Source organism: Triticum aestivum, chromosome 7A, assembly GCF_018294505.1.
Source record: "Triticum aestivum cultivar Chinese Spring chromosome 7A, IWGSC CS RefSeq v2.1, whole genome shotgun sequence".
NCBI lineage: Eukaryota > Viridiplantae > Streptophyta > Magnoliopsida > Poales > Poaceae > Triticum > Triticum aestivum.
The window spans coordinates 422,142,439-422,159,528 of NC_057812.1; positions in this window are offsets into that span (position 1 = coordinate 422,142,439).

Here is a 17,090-nt window from a genome sequence, read left to right on the forward strand (position 1 = left end):
CATTTGCAAACCGTGCATCTGATTCCGATGATCTTTATATCAATTTCGACCGAAATCAACTCATCTTTCCAGCGGCGCTCTTGGTTTGCCAAGTTGGGGCCTGGTTCAATCTTTCCTTTCCGAAGCACGCATATGCATTGCATATTACATCCCGCATATCATGTCATGTTTTGCATCATCTTGCTTGCGCATTGCACCGTGGTTGATTGTGGTTCCCTTTGCTTGTGTTCTTGCTTTGGGTAGAGCCGGGAGACGAGTATGTGATCGAGGAACCCGTTGAGTACGCTTACGAGGATCTAGCTTCCGTCAACTCGGAGAACTTTGCAGGCAAGATGACCATACCCTCGAAATCACTTCTATCTTTGCTTGCTAGTTGCTCGCTCTATTGCTATGCCTATGCCGCGATACCTACCACATGCTTTTCATGCCTCCCATATTGACATGTCAAACCCCTAACCCACCTTGTCCTAGCAAACCATTGTTTGGCTATGTTACCGCTTTGCTCAGCCCCTCTTATAGTGTTGCTAGTTGCAGGTGAAGATTGGAGTTTGTTCCTTGTTGGAACATGTTTATTGTTGGGATATCATTATTATATCTTGTTTACTTTAATGCACCTATATACCTGGTAAAGGGTGGAAGGCTCGGCCTTATGCCTGGTGTTGTGTTCCACTCTTGCCGCCCTAGTTTCCGTCATACCGGTGTTATGTTCCTTGATTTTGCGTTCCTTACACGGTTGGGTTATAATGGGAACCCCTTGACAGTTCGCCTTGAATAAAACTCCTCCAGCAAGGCCCAACCTTGGTTTTACCATTTGCCACCTAGCCTTTTTCCCTTGGGTTTCGCGGACTCAAGGGTCATCTTTATTTTAACCCCCCCCCCCCGAGCCAGTGCTTCTCTCAGTGTTGGTCCAACCTGAGCGATGTCCGGCGCCCCCTGGGCAACCAGGGTCTATGCCAACCCGACGTATAGCTCATCCGGTGTGCCCTGAGAACGAGATATGTGCAGCTCCTATTGGGATTTGTCGGCACATTCGGGCGGCTTTGCTGGTCTTGTTTTACCATTGTCGAGATGTCTTATAACCGGGATTCCGAGTCTGATCGGGTCGTCCTGGGAGAAGGAATATCCTTCGTTGACCGTGAGAGCTTGTGATGGGCTAAGTTGGGACACCCCTGTAGGGTTTTGAACTTTCGAAAGCCGTGCCCGCAGTTATGGGCAGATGGGAATTTGTTAATGTCCGGTTGTAGAGAACCTGAAACTAAACTTAATTAAAATGAATCAACAGCGTGTGTAGCCGTGATGGTCTCTTTTTGGCGGAGTCCGGGAAGAGAACACAGTCTTGTGTTATGCTTGAACGTAAGTAGTTCTAGGATCACTTCTTGATCATAGATTCTCGACCGTGCTTTGCCTTCTCTTCTCGCTCTCATTTGCGTATGTTAGCCACCATATATGCTAGTGCTTGCTGCAGCTCCACCTCATACCTTTTCCCTACCCATAAGCTTAGATAGTCTTGATCGCGAGGGTGTGAGATTGATTAGTCCCCGTGACTCACAGATTACTTCCAAAACCATATGCAGGTGTCGATGATGCCATTCCAGGAGATGCGACTGAACTCGAGTGGGAGTTCGACGAGGACTCAGGACGTTACTACGTTTCCTTTCCAGACGATCAGTAGTGGAGCCCAGTTGGGGCGATCGGGGATCTTATGCTTTTGGGTTTGTCTTTATTTTGGTTCCATAGTTGGACCTTGATTGTATCTGGATGATGTAATGCTATATTTATGTATTGTGTGAAGTGGCGATTGTAAGCCAACTCTTTATCTCTATCTTGTTCAGTACATGGGTTGTCTAAAGATTACCCCTCTTGCGACATGCCTACAATGCGGTTATGCCCTCTAAGTCGTGCTCCGACACGTGGGAGATATAGACGCATCGTGGGTGTTACAATTGGGCTCTAGGTTAATTGGTTAGTCCCAAAAATAATATAAAATAGCATATTAATGCATATAAAACATCCAAAACAGATAATATAATAGCATGGAACAATCAAAAATTATAGATACGTTGGAGACGTATCAGTTGCTCCCGTCCTGCTTCAATTCCTTTACCCAAATTTTAGTAGTCGAGGCATTTGAACCGTCGTCCTTCCTCGTCCACTACCATGTCCACCCACCATTACTAACAATTTTAATAGCTGTGGCGTATCCTCAAACACCACCCGCTCCCTCCATAGTCCACCCCACCCTCCCCCCTGCTCGAACCCTAGCTCGCCAGCACCGCCGCTGCCAACCCCTGCCGGTCTGCCCGTGCCTCCTACCTTAGATAATAAAGTTCAAGTTACCCAGCTATTCCCATAGCATTGTTTCCCTCGGTTTTTAGATGAGGCCTGCGGTGTCCCTCCCCGCCATATCCACATCCCCTACTCCAAAGAGTCGCCACCTAAGCCCGACCATGTATCCCGGGGAGCCCGACGAACGATGGCAAGGTGGGCGCCATTCGTCCTAACCTATCGATCCCGGATCAACACCTTGATACGTCTCCGATGCATCTATAATTTATGAAGTATTCATGCCATATTTACAACAATTTTATATGGTTTTGGTATGATTTGATTAGAACTAACCCAGACTGATGTCGTTTTAAGCAGAACTACCGTGGTGTCGTTTTTTGTGCAGAAATAAAAGTTCTCAGAATGGGCTAAAAATTTACGGTGATTTTTATGGATCAAAAGAGAACCACGAGGCATAAGAGTTGGACCAGAAGAGTCCCGAGGCTACAACAAGGTAGGGGGCGCGCCCTCCCCCCTCCCCCCTGGGAGGGTGCTCCTACCTTGTCGCTGCCTCATGGACCCCCTTGACATGAGACCAACGCCAAAAATTCCTATAGATACCAAAACCCCAGAAATAAACCTAGATTAGGAGTTCTACCACCGCAAGCCTCTGTAGCCATGAAAAATCAATCTAGGCCCTCTCCGGTACCCTGCCGGAGGGGGCCATCATCACCGGAGGCCATGGGGGCCAAGGACCAGAGGGAGACCTCTCCCCATCAAGGGGGGAGGCCATGGAGGAGGAAGCATAGGGGGTGACTCTCCCCCCTCTCTCGGTGGCGCCGGAGTGCTGTCGGGTAACCATCACCGCGGTGATCGTCTTCATCAACATCACCATCTTCATCACCATCCTCATCTCTTTTACGCGGTCCACTCTCCCACACCCCATGGTATTCCCCTACTTGAACATGGTGCTTTATGCCACATATTATGATCCAATGATGTGTTGCCATCCTATGATGTTTTTAGCATATTTCTTTTGTCTTTTGGGTTGATTGATGATATAGATTGGCTTGAGTTGTATGTTTTATTTTGGTGTTCTCCTATGATGCTTTCCGTGCCGCGCACACGTGAAGGATTACCGTTGTAGGGTGTTGTAATATGTTCATGATTCGCTTATAGTGGGTTGCTTGAGTGACAGAAGCATAAACCCGAGTAAGGGGGTTGTTGCGAATGGGATAAAGGGGACTTGATACTTTAATGTTGTGGTTGGGTTTTACCTTAATGATATTTAGTAGTTGCAAATGCTTGCTAGAGTTCCAATCATAAGTGCATATCATCCAAGGAGAGAAAGTATGTTAGCTTATGCCTCTCCCTCATATAAAATTGCAATGATGACCATTGATCTTGTTAACAATTGCCTAGGATAATTCCGCACACCGATCCATGATTATTCCACACTCGCTATTTATAATATATTATAATTTTATGTTAACAACACCTATTTTTATAGTTTAGTTCTCTGATATCATGCAAAGTTATCCTCTTCATACCCACAATGTAATTTTATTTCATGTTTCTAGATGGAAGCAAACGTTTGGTGTACGTAGAGTCGTACCAGTGGAAGATAGCACTTGAGAGAATATTGATCTTACCTTTAGCTCCTTGTGGGTTCGACACTCCATACTTATCACTTCCACCTTTGGAAATTGCTACGCTGATTCCTTGCACTTGGGAATTATCATAACTCGCTAATGTCTACTACACAACCTTCTTCTTGTAGACGTTGTTGGGCCTCCAAGTGCAGAGGTTTGTAGGACAGTAGAAAATTTCCCTCAAGTGGATGACCTAAGGTTTATCAATCCGTAGGAGGCGTAGGATGAAGATGGTCTCTCTCAAACAACCATGCAACCAAATAACAAAGAGTCTCTTGTGTCCCCAACACACCCAATACAATGGTAAATTGTATAGGTGCACTAGTTTGACGAAGAGATGGTGATACAAGTGCAATATGGATAGTAGATAATAGGTTTTGTAATATGGAAAATATAAAAACAGCAAGGTAACTAATGATAAAAGTGAGCACAAACAGTATTGCAATGCGTTGAAACAAGGCCTAAGGTTCATACTTTCACTAGTGCAAGTTCCCTCAACAATAATAACATAATTGGATCACATAACTATCCCTCAACATGCAACAAAGAGTCACTCCAAAGTCACTAATAGCGGAGAACAAACGAAGAGATTATGGTAGGGTACGAAACCACCTCAAAGTTATTCTTTCTAATCGATCTATTCAAGAGTCCATAGTAAAATAACATGAAGCTATTCTTTTTGTTCAATCTATCCTAGAGTTCGTACTAGAATAACACCTTAAGACACAAATCAATCAAAACCCTAATTTCACCTAGATACTCCAATGTCACCTCAAGTATCCGCGGGTATGATTATACGATATGCATCACATAATCTCAGATTCATCTATTCAAACCAACACAAAGTACTTCAAAGAGTGCCCCAAAGTTTCTACCAGAAAGTCAAGACGAAAACGTGTGCCAACCCCTATGCATAGGTTCATGGGCGGAACCCGCAAGTTGATCACCAAAACATACATCAAGTGAATCAATAGAATAACCCATTGTCACCACGGTTATCCCACGCAAGACATACATCAAGTGTTCTCAAATCCTTAAAGACTCAATCCGATAAGATAACTTCAAAGGGAAAACTCAATCCATTACAAGAGAGTAGAGGGGGAGAAACATCATAAGATCCAACTATAATAGCAAAGGTCACGATACATCAAGATTGTATCACTTCAAGAACACGAGAGAGAGAGAGAGAGAGAGATCAAACACATAGCTACTCGTACATACCCTCAGCCCCAAGGGAGAACTACTCCCTCCTCGTCATGGAGAGGACCGGGATGATGAACATGGCCACCGGTGAGGGGTTCCCCCTCCGGAAGGGTGCCAGAACGGGTCTAGATTGGTTTTCGGTGGCTACAAAGGCTTCTGGCGGCGGAACTCCCGATCTATTGTGCTCCCCGAAGTTTTTAGGGTATATGGGTATATATGGGAGGAAGATGTACGTCGGTGGACCTCCGAGCTGTCCACGAGGCAGGGGGCGCGCCCAAGGGGGGTGGGCGCGCCCCCCACCCTCGTGGGCAGCCCGGGACTCTCCTGGTCCAACTCCGATACTCCATGGGCTTCTTCTGGTCCAAAAATAAGTTCCGTGAAGTTTCAGGTCAATTGGACTCCGTTTGATTTTCCTTTTCTGCGGTACTCTAAAACAAGGAAAAAAACAGAAACTGGCACTGGGCTCTAGGTTAATAGGTTAGTCCCAAAAATCATATAAAATAGCATATAAAACATCCAAGGTTGATAATATAATAGCATGTAACAATCAAAAATTATAGATACGTCGGAGACGTATCAGCATCCCCAAGCTTAATTCCTGCTCGTCCTCGAGTAGGTAAATGATAAAAACAGAATTTTTGATGTGGAATGCTACCTAATATATTTATCCATGTAGGTCTCTTTATTGTGGCAAGAATATTCAGATCCATAAGATTCAAGACAAAAGTTTAATATTGACATAAAAATAATAATACTTCAAGCATACTAACCAAGTAATCATGTCTTCTCAAAATAACATGGCCTAAGAAATTTATCCCTACAAAATCTTATAGTCTGGCTATGCTCTATCTTCACCACACAAAATATTTAAATCATGCACAACCCCGATGACAAGCCAAGCAATTGTTTCATACTTTTGATGTTCTCAAACTTTTTCAATCTTCACGCAATACATGAGCGTGAGCCATGGACATAGCACTATATGTGGAATAGAATGGTTGTTGTGGAGAAGACAAAAATGAGAAGATAGTCTCACATCAACTAGGCGTATCAACGGGCTATGGAGACGACCATCAATAGATATCAATGTGAGTGAGTAGGGATTGCCATGCAACGGATGCACTAGAGCTATAAGTGTATGAAAGCTCAAAAAGAAACTAAGTGGGTGTGCATCCAACTTGCTTGCTCATGAAGACCTCAGGCATTTTGAGGAAGCCCATCATTGGAATATACAAACCAAGTTCTATAATGAAAAATTCCCACTAGTATATGAAAGTGACAACATAGGAGACTCTCTATCATGAAGATCCTGGTGCTACTTTGAAGCACAAGTGTGGTAAAAGGATAGTAGGATTGCCCCTTCTCTCTTTTTTTTCTCTTTTTTTATTTTTTTATTTGGGCCTTCTCTTTTTTATGGCCTCTTTTCTCTTCTTTTTTTTTATTTGGGATTCTTTGGCCTCTTTTTTTTATTTATTTTTGTCCGGAGTCTCATCCCAACTTGTGGGGGAATCATAGTCTCCATCATCCTTTCCTCACTGGGACAATGCTCTAATAATGATGATCATCACACTTTTATTTACTTACAACTCAAGAATTACAACTCGATTCTTAGAACAAAATATGATTCTATATGAATGCCCCCGGTGGTGTACCGGGATGTGCAATGACTCATGAGTGACATGTATGGAACAATTATGAACGGTGGCTTTGCCACAAATACGATGTCAACTACATGATCATGCATAGCAATATGACAATGATGGAGCGTGTCATAATAAACGGAATGGTGGAGAGTTGCATGGCAATATATCTCGGAATGGCTATGGAAATGCCATAATAGGTAGGTATGGTGGCTGTTTTGAGGAAGGTATATGGTGGGTTTATGGTACCGGCAAAAGGTGCGCGGTATTAGAGAGGCTAGCAATGGTGGAAGGAAGAAAAGTGCGTATGATCCATGGACTCAACCTTAGTCATAAAGAACTCATATACTTATTGCAAAAATCTATAAGTTATCAAAGCAAAGTATTACGCGCGTGCTCCTAGGGGGATAGATTGGTAGGAAAAGACCATCGCTCGTCCACGACCGTCACTCATAAGGAAGACAATCAATATATAAATCATGCTCCGACTTCATCACATAACAATTCACCATACGTGCATGCTACAGGAATCACAAACTTTAACACAAGTATTTCTCAAATTCACAAATACTCAACTAGCATGACTCTAATATCACCATCTCCATATCTCAAAACAATTATCAAGTATCAAACTTCTCATAGTATTCAACACACTCATAAGAAAAAAATATTAATCTTGAATGCCTAACATAATTAAAGCAAATTACCATGATGTTTTGTAGGAATCTCAAAATAATCTAAGTGAAGCATCAGAGAACAATAGTTTCTATAAAACAAATCCACCGACGTGCTCTAAAATATATAAGTGAAGCACTAGAGCAAAAACTATATAACTCAAAAGATATAAGTGAAGCACATAGAGTATTCTAACAATTTCCGAATCAAGTGTGACTCTCTCAAAAGGTGTGTACAGAAATGATGATTGAGGAAAAATAACAAATAAATTCTCAAATAATACAAGACGCTCCAAGCAAAATATAGCTCCAAGTAAAGTTACCGATGGAAGTAGACGAAAGAGGGGATGCCTTCCGGGGCATCCCCGAGCTTTGGCTTTTAGGTGTCCTTAGATTATCTTGGGGTGCCATGGGCATCCCCAAGCTTAGACTCTTTCCACTCCTTGTTCCATAATCCATCAAATCTTTTACCCAAAACTTGAAAACTTCACAACACAAAACTTAAAGTAGAAAATCTCGCGAGCTCCGTTAGCAAAATAAAACAAAACACCACTTCAAGGTATTGTAATGAACACATTATTTATTTATATTGTTGTTAAACCTACTGTATTCCAACTTCTCTATGGTTTATAAACTATTTTACTAGCCATAGATTCATCAAAATAAGCAAACAACACACGAAAAACAGAATCTGTCAAAAACAGAACAGTCTGTAGTAATCTGTAACTAACACAAACTTCTGGAACCTCAAAAATTCTAAAATAAATTGCTGGACGTGGGGAATTTATCTATTAATCATCTGAAAAAAATAATTAACTAAATAGCAATTTCCAAATAAAAATGGCAGCAATTCTCGTGAGCGCTAAAGTTTCTGTTTTTTACAGCAAGATCAAAAAGACTTTTCCCAAGTCTTCCCAACGGTTCTACTTGGCACAAACACTAATTAAACACAAAATCTAAATCATAACAGAGGCTATATAAATTATTTATTGCTAAACAGGAGCAAAAGTCAAGGAACAAAAATAAAATTGGGTTGCCTCCCAACAAGCACTATCGTTTAACGCCCCTAGCTAGGCATGATGATTTCAATGATGCTCACATAAAGGATAAGAATTGAAACATAAAGAGAGCATCATGAAGAGTATGAATAGCACATTTAAGCCTAACCCACTTCCTATGCATAGGTATTTTGTGAGCAAACAACTTGTGGGAACAAGAATCAACTTGCATAGGAAGGTAAACCAAGGATAACTTCAAGATTTTCAACACATAGAGAGGAAACTTGATATTATTGCAACTCCTACAAGCATATATTCCTCCCTCATAATAATTTTCAGTAGCATCATGAATGAATTCAACAATATAACTATCACATAAAGCATTCTTTTCATGATCTACAAGCATAGAAATTTTATTACTCTCCTCATAAGCAAAATTCTTCTCATGAATAGTAGTGGGAGAAAACTCAACAAAATAACTATCATGTGAGGCATAATCCAATTGAAAACTAAAATAATGATGACAAGTTTCATGGATATGATTGTTCTTTATAGCATACAAATCATCACAATAATCATCATAGATAGCAACTTTGTTCTCATAATCAATTGGAACCTCTTCCGGAATAGTGGATTCATCACAAAATAAAGTCATGACCTCTCCAAATCCACTTTTATAATTATCACAATAAGATTCAACATCCTCCAAAATAGTGGGATCATTACTTCCTAAAGTTGACACTCTTCCAAACCCAGTTTCATCAATATAATCATCATAAATAGGAGCATGCTATAATAATAAATTTGCTCATCAAAACTTGGGGGACAAAAAATATCATCTTCATCAAACATAGCATCCCCAAGCTTGTGGCTTTGCATATCATTAGCATCATGGATATTCAAGGAATTCATACTAACAACATTGCAATCATGCTCATCATTCAAAGATTTAGTGCCAAACATTCTAATGCATTCTTCCTCTAGCACTTGAGCACACTTATCGGAATCCTTATTTTCATGATAGATATTGAAAAGATGAAGCATATGAGGTACCCTTAATTCCATATTTTTTTAGTTTTCTTTTATAAAATGAACTAGGGATAAAACAAGAAACAAAAAGATTTGATTGCAAAATCTAAAGATATACCTTCAAGCGCTAACCTCCCCAGCAACGGCACCAGAAAAGAGCTTGATGTCTACTACACAACCTTCTTCTTGTAGATGTTGTTGGGCCTCCAAGTGCAGAGGTTTGTAGGACAGTAGCAAATTTCCCTCAAGTGGATGACCTAAGGTTTATCAATCCGTAGGAGGCGTAGGATGAAGATGGTCTCTCTCAAACAACCCTGCAACAAAATAACAAAGAGTCTCTTGTGTCCCCAACACACCCAATACAATGGTAAATTGTATAGGTGCACTAGTTCGGCGAAGAGATTGTGATACAAGTGCAATATGGATAGTAGATAATAGTTTTTGTAATATGAAAATATAAAAATAGCAAGGTAACTAATGATAAAAGTGAGCACAAACAGTATTGCAATGCGTTGAAACAAGGCCTAGGGTTCATACTTTCACTAGTGCAAGTTCCCTCAACAATAATAACATAATTGGATCACATAACTATCCCTCAACATGCAACAAAGAGTCACTCAAATGTCACTAATAGCGGAGAACAAACGAAGAGATTATGGTAGGGTGCGAAACCACCTCAAAGTTATTCTTTCTGATTGATCTATTCAAGAGTCCGTAGTAAAATAACATGAAGCTATTCTTTCCGTTAAATCTATCCTAGAGTTCATACTAGAATAACACCTTAAGACACAAATCAATCAAAACCCTAATGTCACCTAGATACTCCAATGTCACCTCAACTATCTGCGGGTATGATTATACGATATGCATCACACAATCTCAGATTCATCTATTCAAACCAACACAAAGTACTTCAAAGAGTGCACCAAAGTTTCTACCAGAAAGTTAAGAGGAAAACGTGTGCCAACCCCTATGCATAGGTTCATGGGCGGAACCCGCAAATTGATCACCAAAACATACATCAAGTGAATCAATAGAATAACCCATTGTCACCACGGTTATCCCGGGCAAGACATACATCAAGTGTTCTCAAATCCTTAAAGACTCAATCTGATAAGATAACTTCAAAGGGAAAACTCAATCCATTACAAGAGAGTAGAGGGGGTGAAACATCATAACATCCAACTATAATGGCAAAGCTCGCGATTCATCAAGATCGTATCACCTCAAGAACACGAGATAGAGAGAGAGAGAGAGAGAGAGAGAGAGAGATCAAACACATAGCTACTGGTATGTACTCTCAGCCCCGAGGGAGAACTACTCCCTCCTCGTCATGGAGAGCACCGGGATGATGAAGATGGCCACCGGTGAGGGGTTCCCCCTCCGGCAGGGTGCCGGAACGGGTCTAGATTGGTTTTCGGTGGCTACGAAGGCTTTTGGCGGCGGAACTCCCGATCTGTTGTGCTCCCCGCAGTTTTTAGGGTATATGGGTATATATGGGAGGAAGAAGTATGTCGGTGGACCTTCGGGCTGTCCACGAGGCAGGGGGGCGTGCCTAGGGGGGTGGGCGCGCCCCCACCCTCGTGGGAAGCCCGAGACTCTCCTGGTCTAACTTCGATACTTCGTGGGCTTCTTCTGGTCCAAAAATAAGTTCCTTGAAGTTTCAGGTCAATTGGACTCCGTTTGATTTTCCTTTTCTGCGATACTCTAAAACAAGGAAAAAACAGAAACTGGCACTGGGCTCTAGGTTAATAGGTTAGTCCCAAAAATCATATAAAATAGAATATAAATGCATATAAAACATCCAAGGTTGATAATATATAACATGGAACAATAAAAAATTATAGATATGTTGGAGATGTATCTCGCGCCAAGGAAGCCGGCAAGGATATTGACTATGTTGCCATGCTGAAGGCTTCATGTCAGCGGGCTCGCGTATTACTGTATCTCAGGAAAGCTGGCTATGACATCTAGCTCGTTAACAGTGACGGCTTCATGCGGGCCATGTCACAGGTTAACTGGTCCATCCCCTATTGGAAATATGCCCTAGAGGTGATAATAAAGTGGTTATTATTATATTTCCTTGTTGATGATAATTGTCTATTGTTCATGCTATAATTGTATTAACCAGAAACCATAATACATGTGCGAATACATAGATCACAACGTGTCCCTAGTGATCCTCTATTTGGCTAGCTCGTTGATCAATAGATGGTTGTGGTTTCCTAACCATGGACACTGGGATGTCATTGATAACGGGGTCACATCATTAGGAGAATGATGTGATGGACAAGACCCAATCCTAAGCATAGCACAAGATCGTGTAGTTCGTTTGCTAGAGCTTTTCTAATGTCAAGTATCGTTTCCTTAGACCATGAGATTGTGCAACTCCCGGATACCGTAGGAGTTCTTTGGGTGCATCAGAAGTCACAATGTAATTGGGTGACTATTGTAACAGCCTGGCTTTTGGGCCTTTTCTTTTTCTTTTGATTTGTTGGTTTTTGCTATGTTTTTCTTTTTGGAGTGGTTATGTGGCCTTGCTACTTGGGAAATCATCCTCATTCCCCTCCCAGGTGGCTCATCATTCTCAAAACCTTGCCAAGATCATGTCACTTCACTCTTTGACCAAACCCTAAAATCTTTTTCTAGGGAATATTCCTTTTTCTATTAAAGGAATAACCTTGTCTGCCCTAGGTTGTGAAGCAACCTATATTTCTGTCACTCCCAAAAATCCCAATTAATTCTCATAATTTCTTTGGGTGATATGTTGCTAAAATATGCCCAAACTTTCCTGCCCTAGCCCCAGAATAATTCCCCAATAATTATTCTTCATTTCTGTCCAATGTGGCTTTCTGTGAAGGAAGTGCCACCTATCCTTTCCTGATTGCTCCGAGACCTTTTGGGCATTCTATTATGTCGTGGTTTTGTCACGGCAGATGTCCTAGAGAAAGGAGTTAGTCGTGGAGCCATCGCTACGGGTTAGCTTGAAGGGGTTACAAGGACGCAAGAGAGTTTATACTAGTTCGGCCCCTTCAATGAAGGTAAAAGCCTACGTCTAGTTGTGATGGATTAATGGGTGTTTTGATGACTAGGGAGCAAATAAGCTTCGCCTATGTCTCGAGTTGTTGTCTGTCCTTGAACCGCCGCCGGGTTGTCCCCTTATATACATGGGGACGCCCGTCGGTTTACAGAGTCCCGATACCGGCTCATAGATGCGTCCGGTTCGGTCTCCACTATTCCTAACTTATAACACAAGTTACATACCGACGCCGGTTTATAGCTATAGGCCTTAAACCGATTATGGGCCTTTAGCCCTCATCTGCCCTCATGGGGTTTTATCACACTCAACTACTGATGAAGTTAACCCGGCTTGTCCTGGCCGGTTTACGCCCAGTAGTAATATCCCCAACATTAGGCCCCAAATTGATTTGAACAGGTTCATGTCAATCCTTAGCAAAAATCTTCATCTTCAACATCTTCTTGTATTTTGTTGAACCGCCGTGATGTCATCTTCTCTGCTCGCGGTAGACCGGTGTGACGTCACTGGTTATAAAGAACCTTATCCTGTTAACAAGCCTGTGACAATTAAGGCCGCAGCTTTGTTTCCAAACTCGCGGCTCCTTGATTCTCGTGCCTGACATATCCCTTTCTTTATAAATAGGACCGAAGGGTCGTGTCCTTTCTCTTTCCCTCCGACCCCTTCTGCTTCATCTTCCTCGCGTCGCCCAGCTTCGGAGCTCCGCCGCCACCGTTGACGTCTGCATCAACCTTGGCCGCTGCATCAACCTGAGCACACCAGAGCATTGCGGCGACCTTCCGCTTCTTCCTCAGCTCCGGTAAATCTTCTTTCCTTTCCCCCGAAGATTGTTCTAGGGTTTCCTTGTTCGTTGAAGTTCATCGAGACTCTGGCGCTGTTCTTCCTTTGTTTCTTCTTTAGCCCATGAACAAAACTTCAAACCTGATGTATTCTCCGTAATGGCTTATCTTCTGTTACCAAAGCAAACCTTTATGCGCATAAAACACTGATCTGGTCCCTTGTGAATTGCTTTGAGACCAACCTTTTAGGTCTAAATCCTTTTATTTTCCTATCTTACGGTAGATCCAAAATTTCACTGCGACCTTATGAAATCTGTTTTTACCTTCCTTAGTCATTCTTGCCTTAGATCTGTATCCTCTTTACCACATAGGTGGTTCACCTTTGAAAAAGCAATCTATCATATATCATTAGTCCCCTTGTTGAACCGCCGGGATGCTGTTGCTTCATAAACTCTGGTTTAGATAGATCTGCTTCTGGTTTAACATTGCACATATCAATGTACTTTGTAGATTTCATCATGGCCAAGCAAGTGTATGAGTGCAATTGGGTCCCTTCTCGCGTCACAGAGGATCAACTGGACGATTTAGTCTTGATTGGCACCTTGGGCAGCAAAGACACCGTCCATTGGAGGGCTCCTGGCAAAGAATGCCCCCCCCCACACCTCGAGAAGGAGAGGTTGTTGTTTTCGTAGACCACTTAGCCCGGGGTTTTAAACCGCCCGGTTCTAAATTCTACCGGGATGTTCTAGCTGATTTCCAACTCCATCCGCAAGACACTGGCCCCAATTCTGTTACAAATATGTGCCACTTCCAAGTGCTCTGTGAGGTGTTCTTTCAAGAGGACCCCACAGTGGAATTATTCAGAGATCTTTTCCATCTAAACCGCCGTACTGAGTTTACTGATGGCTCTAATACGGAGTTGGGTGGCATGGCGATTCAAAAAAGGAAAGAGGTCACATACCCTCACGCCAAGCTGCACAGTCACCCCAAGGAGTGGAATCAGACATGGTTCTACTACAAAGACACCTCCCCTGCTGGTGAGAATCCCTTGCCTGGCTTTTGTCCAGAGCGGCTCAGCAATACCCATCCTTTTCCTCAACGATTGATTGCCCAGGAGAGAAGCAAATATGCTCCTCAGCTGTCAAAGCTCAGGGCCTCTATGTCCAATGGGTTAACAGGGGTTGACCTTGCTCGCTGTTGGATATCATGGAGCATACTGCCCCTTAGTCAGCGCTCCGGTTTGATGTGCAAATATACTGATAGTGTGGATGACCCACTGCGACATTCAAGACTCCAACTCTCCGGTGAAGAAATCACAAAGGTTGTGCGTAAGATACTGAATGAACCGGAGCACATCTGCACTAGAACCGGCCCGCTTCCCTTCTGTGCCACCAACAAACCGCCAACTATAAGACTTTGATTTTTCTCTTTGCTGAATCTGTTATTGATATGTCTGGTCATTGTTTTTAATATCAGTGTCTGCATAACCAGGGCGATGATCCGTTTTGGAGCAAAAAGCTGTTGCAGGAGAAACCAGAGAAAACAGATAAACCGGAAAGAGCAACCCGGCAAAAAACTAAAGTTGTGAAGAAGACTGCCCACCGAAAAAGAACCACTACATCTTCTAATCTGGCCCCTGATGACGAGGTGGATAATCCAGACTTTGAGGTAAAGCTTGACTCACTTGGTTTATTTTTCATGCATCTTATTGATGATGATATTTGTCAGGATGATGCTGAAGCCAGCCATGCGGATGTTGTAGAGGTAATTATTCTCTCTTCCGATTCAGAAACTTTTCCTTCACAAAAAATCCGTCAGGCAAACCGGGAAGTTAATTTTTCTCATCCTCTTGCTTATTTGGATCCTAAACTTCTTATGAAGACTCAACAACACGAAGCTCGCCGCACCACCCGGCACAGCGGCCAGGTAGTTACCTCCGCCGGTTTACCAAATAGTCCGATTCAGAAATGTCATTCCGAGGTCTCTAATTCGTTTGTCAGTGCTTGTACTAAAGCGGGCTGCTTTCGTCAACCTCTTAATCCGTCTGACTCCGATTATCAGGTTATTTCCCACTCATCTTCTGGCGAGTCGTCAGCTACTCAGCTCCCACCGCTCAAAACGGTGCTTGGGTAAGCTATATTTATTGTGATGTTTGTAGTATATTTTGTTATTCTTCTCAGGGCCAAACCTAGGCCAAGCAAGAAGGCCCGCCTGGATAAAGCGGCCGAAGAAGATGTCATTCTTGAACCACGCACCACACCCAATCTTGAAGCGGCTATTCCTGAGGATATTCCCAATGATCCACCGCAGCCAGATGATGATCTTACTGCTGAGGAAATACCTACTGATACCTCAGGTCCTATCCATCAGCCCACAGGTTCCCTCTGGGTTGAAAGCTCCACCGGTCCCGCAAAACCTACTGACAAGCCAACAGCTCCAGTGCAAACCGGCGGTACCAATGATGATGAAGTTGTCATTACTGGCACTGGCCATACTGAGCCAAGCAATCCTGTCGCTTTATCCAAACATTCTGCCAAGGAAGAATTAGCTGCTTTTGGCAAAGGCAAGTGGAATGCTGATCTGACGGCTTACGATGCTCTGAACGCCCAAGATATCCATTCCAGCTATCTGAACCGGCTGTATACCAGCCATGACTATGAAGCCGGTCTGGTTAACATGATGAAGGATAAATATGAGGTAACTTCCATATGCTCCTTCCTGCTTGTATGCTTTCATTCTTGCTGACTCTCCTAGCCCCTAAGGGACGATTTGAAATATTCTTTCAAACCGGGACTTAATAATATGAATCTTGATGCTTTGAAATTTGCTGATGTAGTCCCCAAGGGCCGGTTCAACTTAGCGTAGTTAAACTGGTACTTTAAGTAATTGAAACTGCCGCATCAGAATACATATGATCAAATAGCCATTAGCCCCCAAGTGCCAAGTTGAATACTTGTATTGAGCTTGGGACTTTGTAAACAATTGAAAGATGAAGATCGAATATGCATTAGCCCCCAAGTGCTAAGCGCATAACTTGCTATGCGGTTGGTACTTGAATCCTTCTACCGATTTGTTGAAACATATATCTGTATGCCTGCAGGCGGAGCTGAAGGCGAAAGAAAGCCAAGTCACCGATCTGCAAGAAAACCTGAAAACCCAACAGGCTGAAACCTCCAAGGCAAAAGAGGAATTGGCCAGTGCCTTAAGCGCCATGGAACAACTTAAGGAGAACTTCAAGAAGAAACGGGCGGATTGGGCCACTGAAAAGTCCGCTTTGATCAAACGAGCAGAGGATGCCGAGGCTGCACTGAAACCAGTGACGGATGAATTGACCAGCATAAAGCGCCACGTTCATGCCATGACCACTGCTATCTTTGGTAAGCCAGCTTGCCTTCTGAATTGGTTCTGCCTTCTTACAGAGTCGCTGGTTTATTAACCTTTTATGGTATTTCAGGGACACGCATTGGTCACTTGGGGTCAGATGTGCGGAAGAAATTGAAAGCCGCCTATACCTTGGTTGAACAATTGTATACTGGTGCCCAGCGGATCATCTGTACCGCGTCTCATAACAAACTGGTGCCCACTTTGATTCAAGATACTTTGATGAAACTGTCAGTGCTTCCTGCCCGGGTTGAAGAGCTGAAGAAATCTGCTGCTCGAACCGGTGCAATCAATGCTTTAATCCGGGCAAAAGCCTGGGTGCCGGATTTTGATCCTATTGAAGCGGCTCAGGGTTATCCCAGTTTGAAGGAAGACGGGTCAGAATTTGGTGAAGTGGATCTGCGAGCCATAAACCGGGAGGTAAGTTCGCTA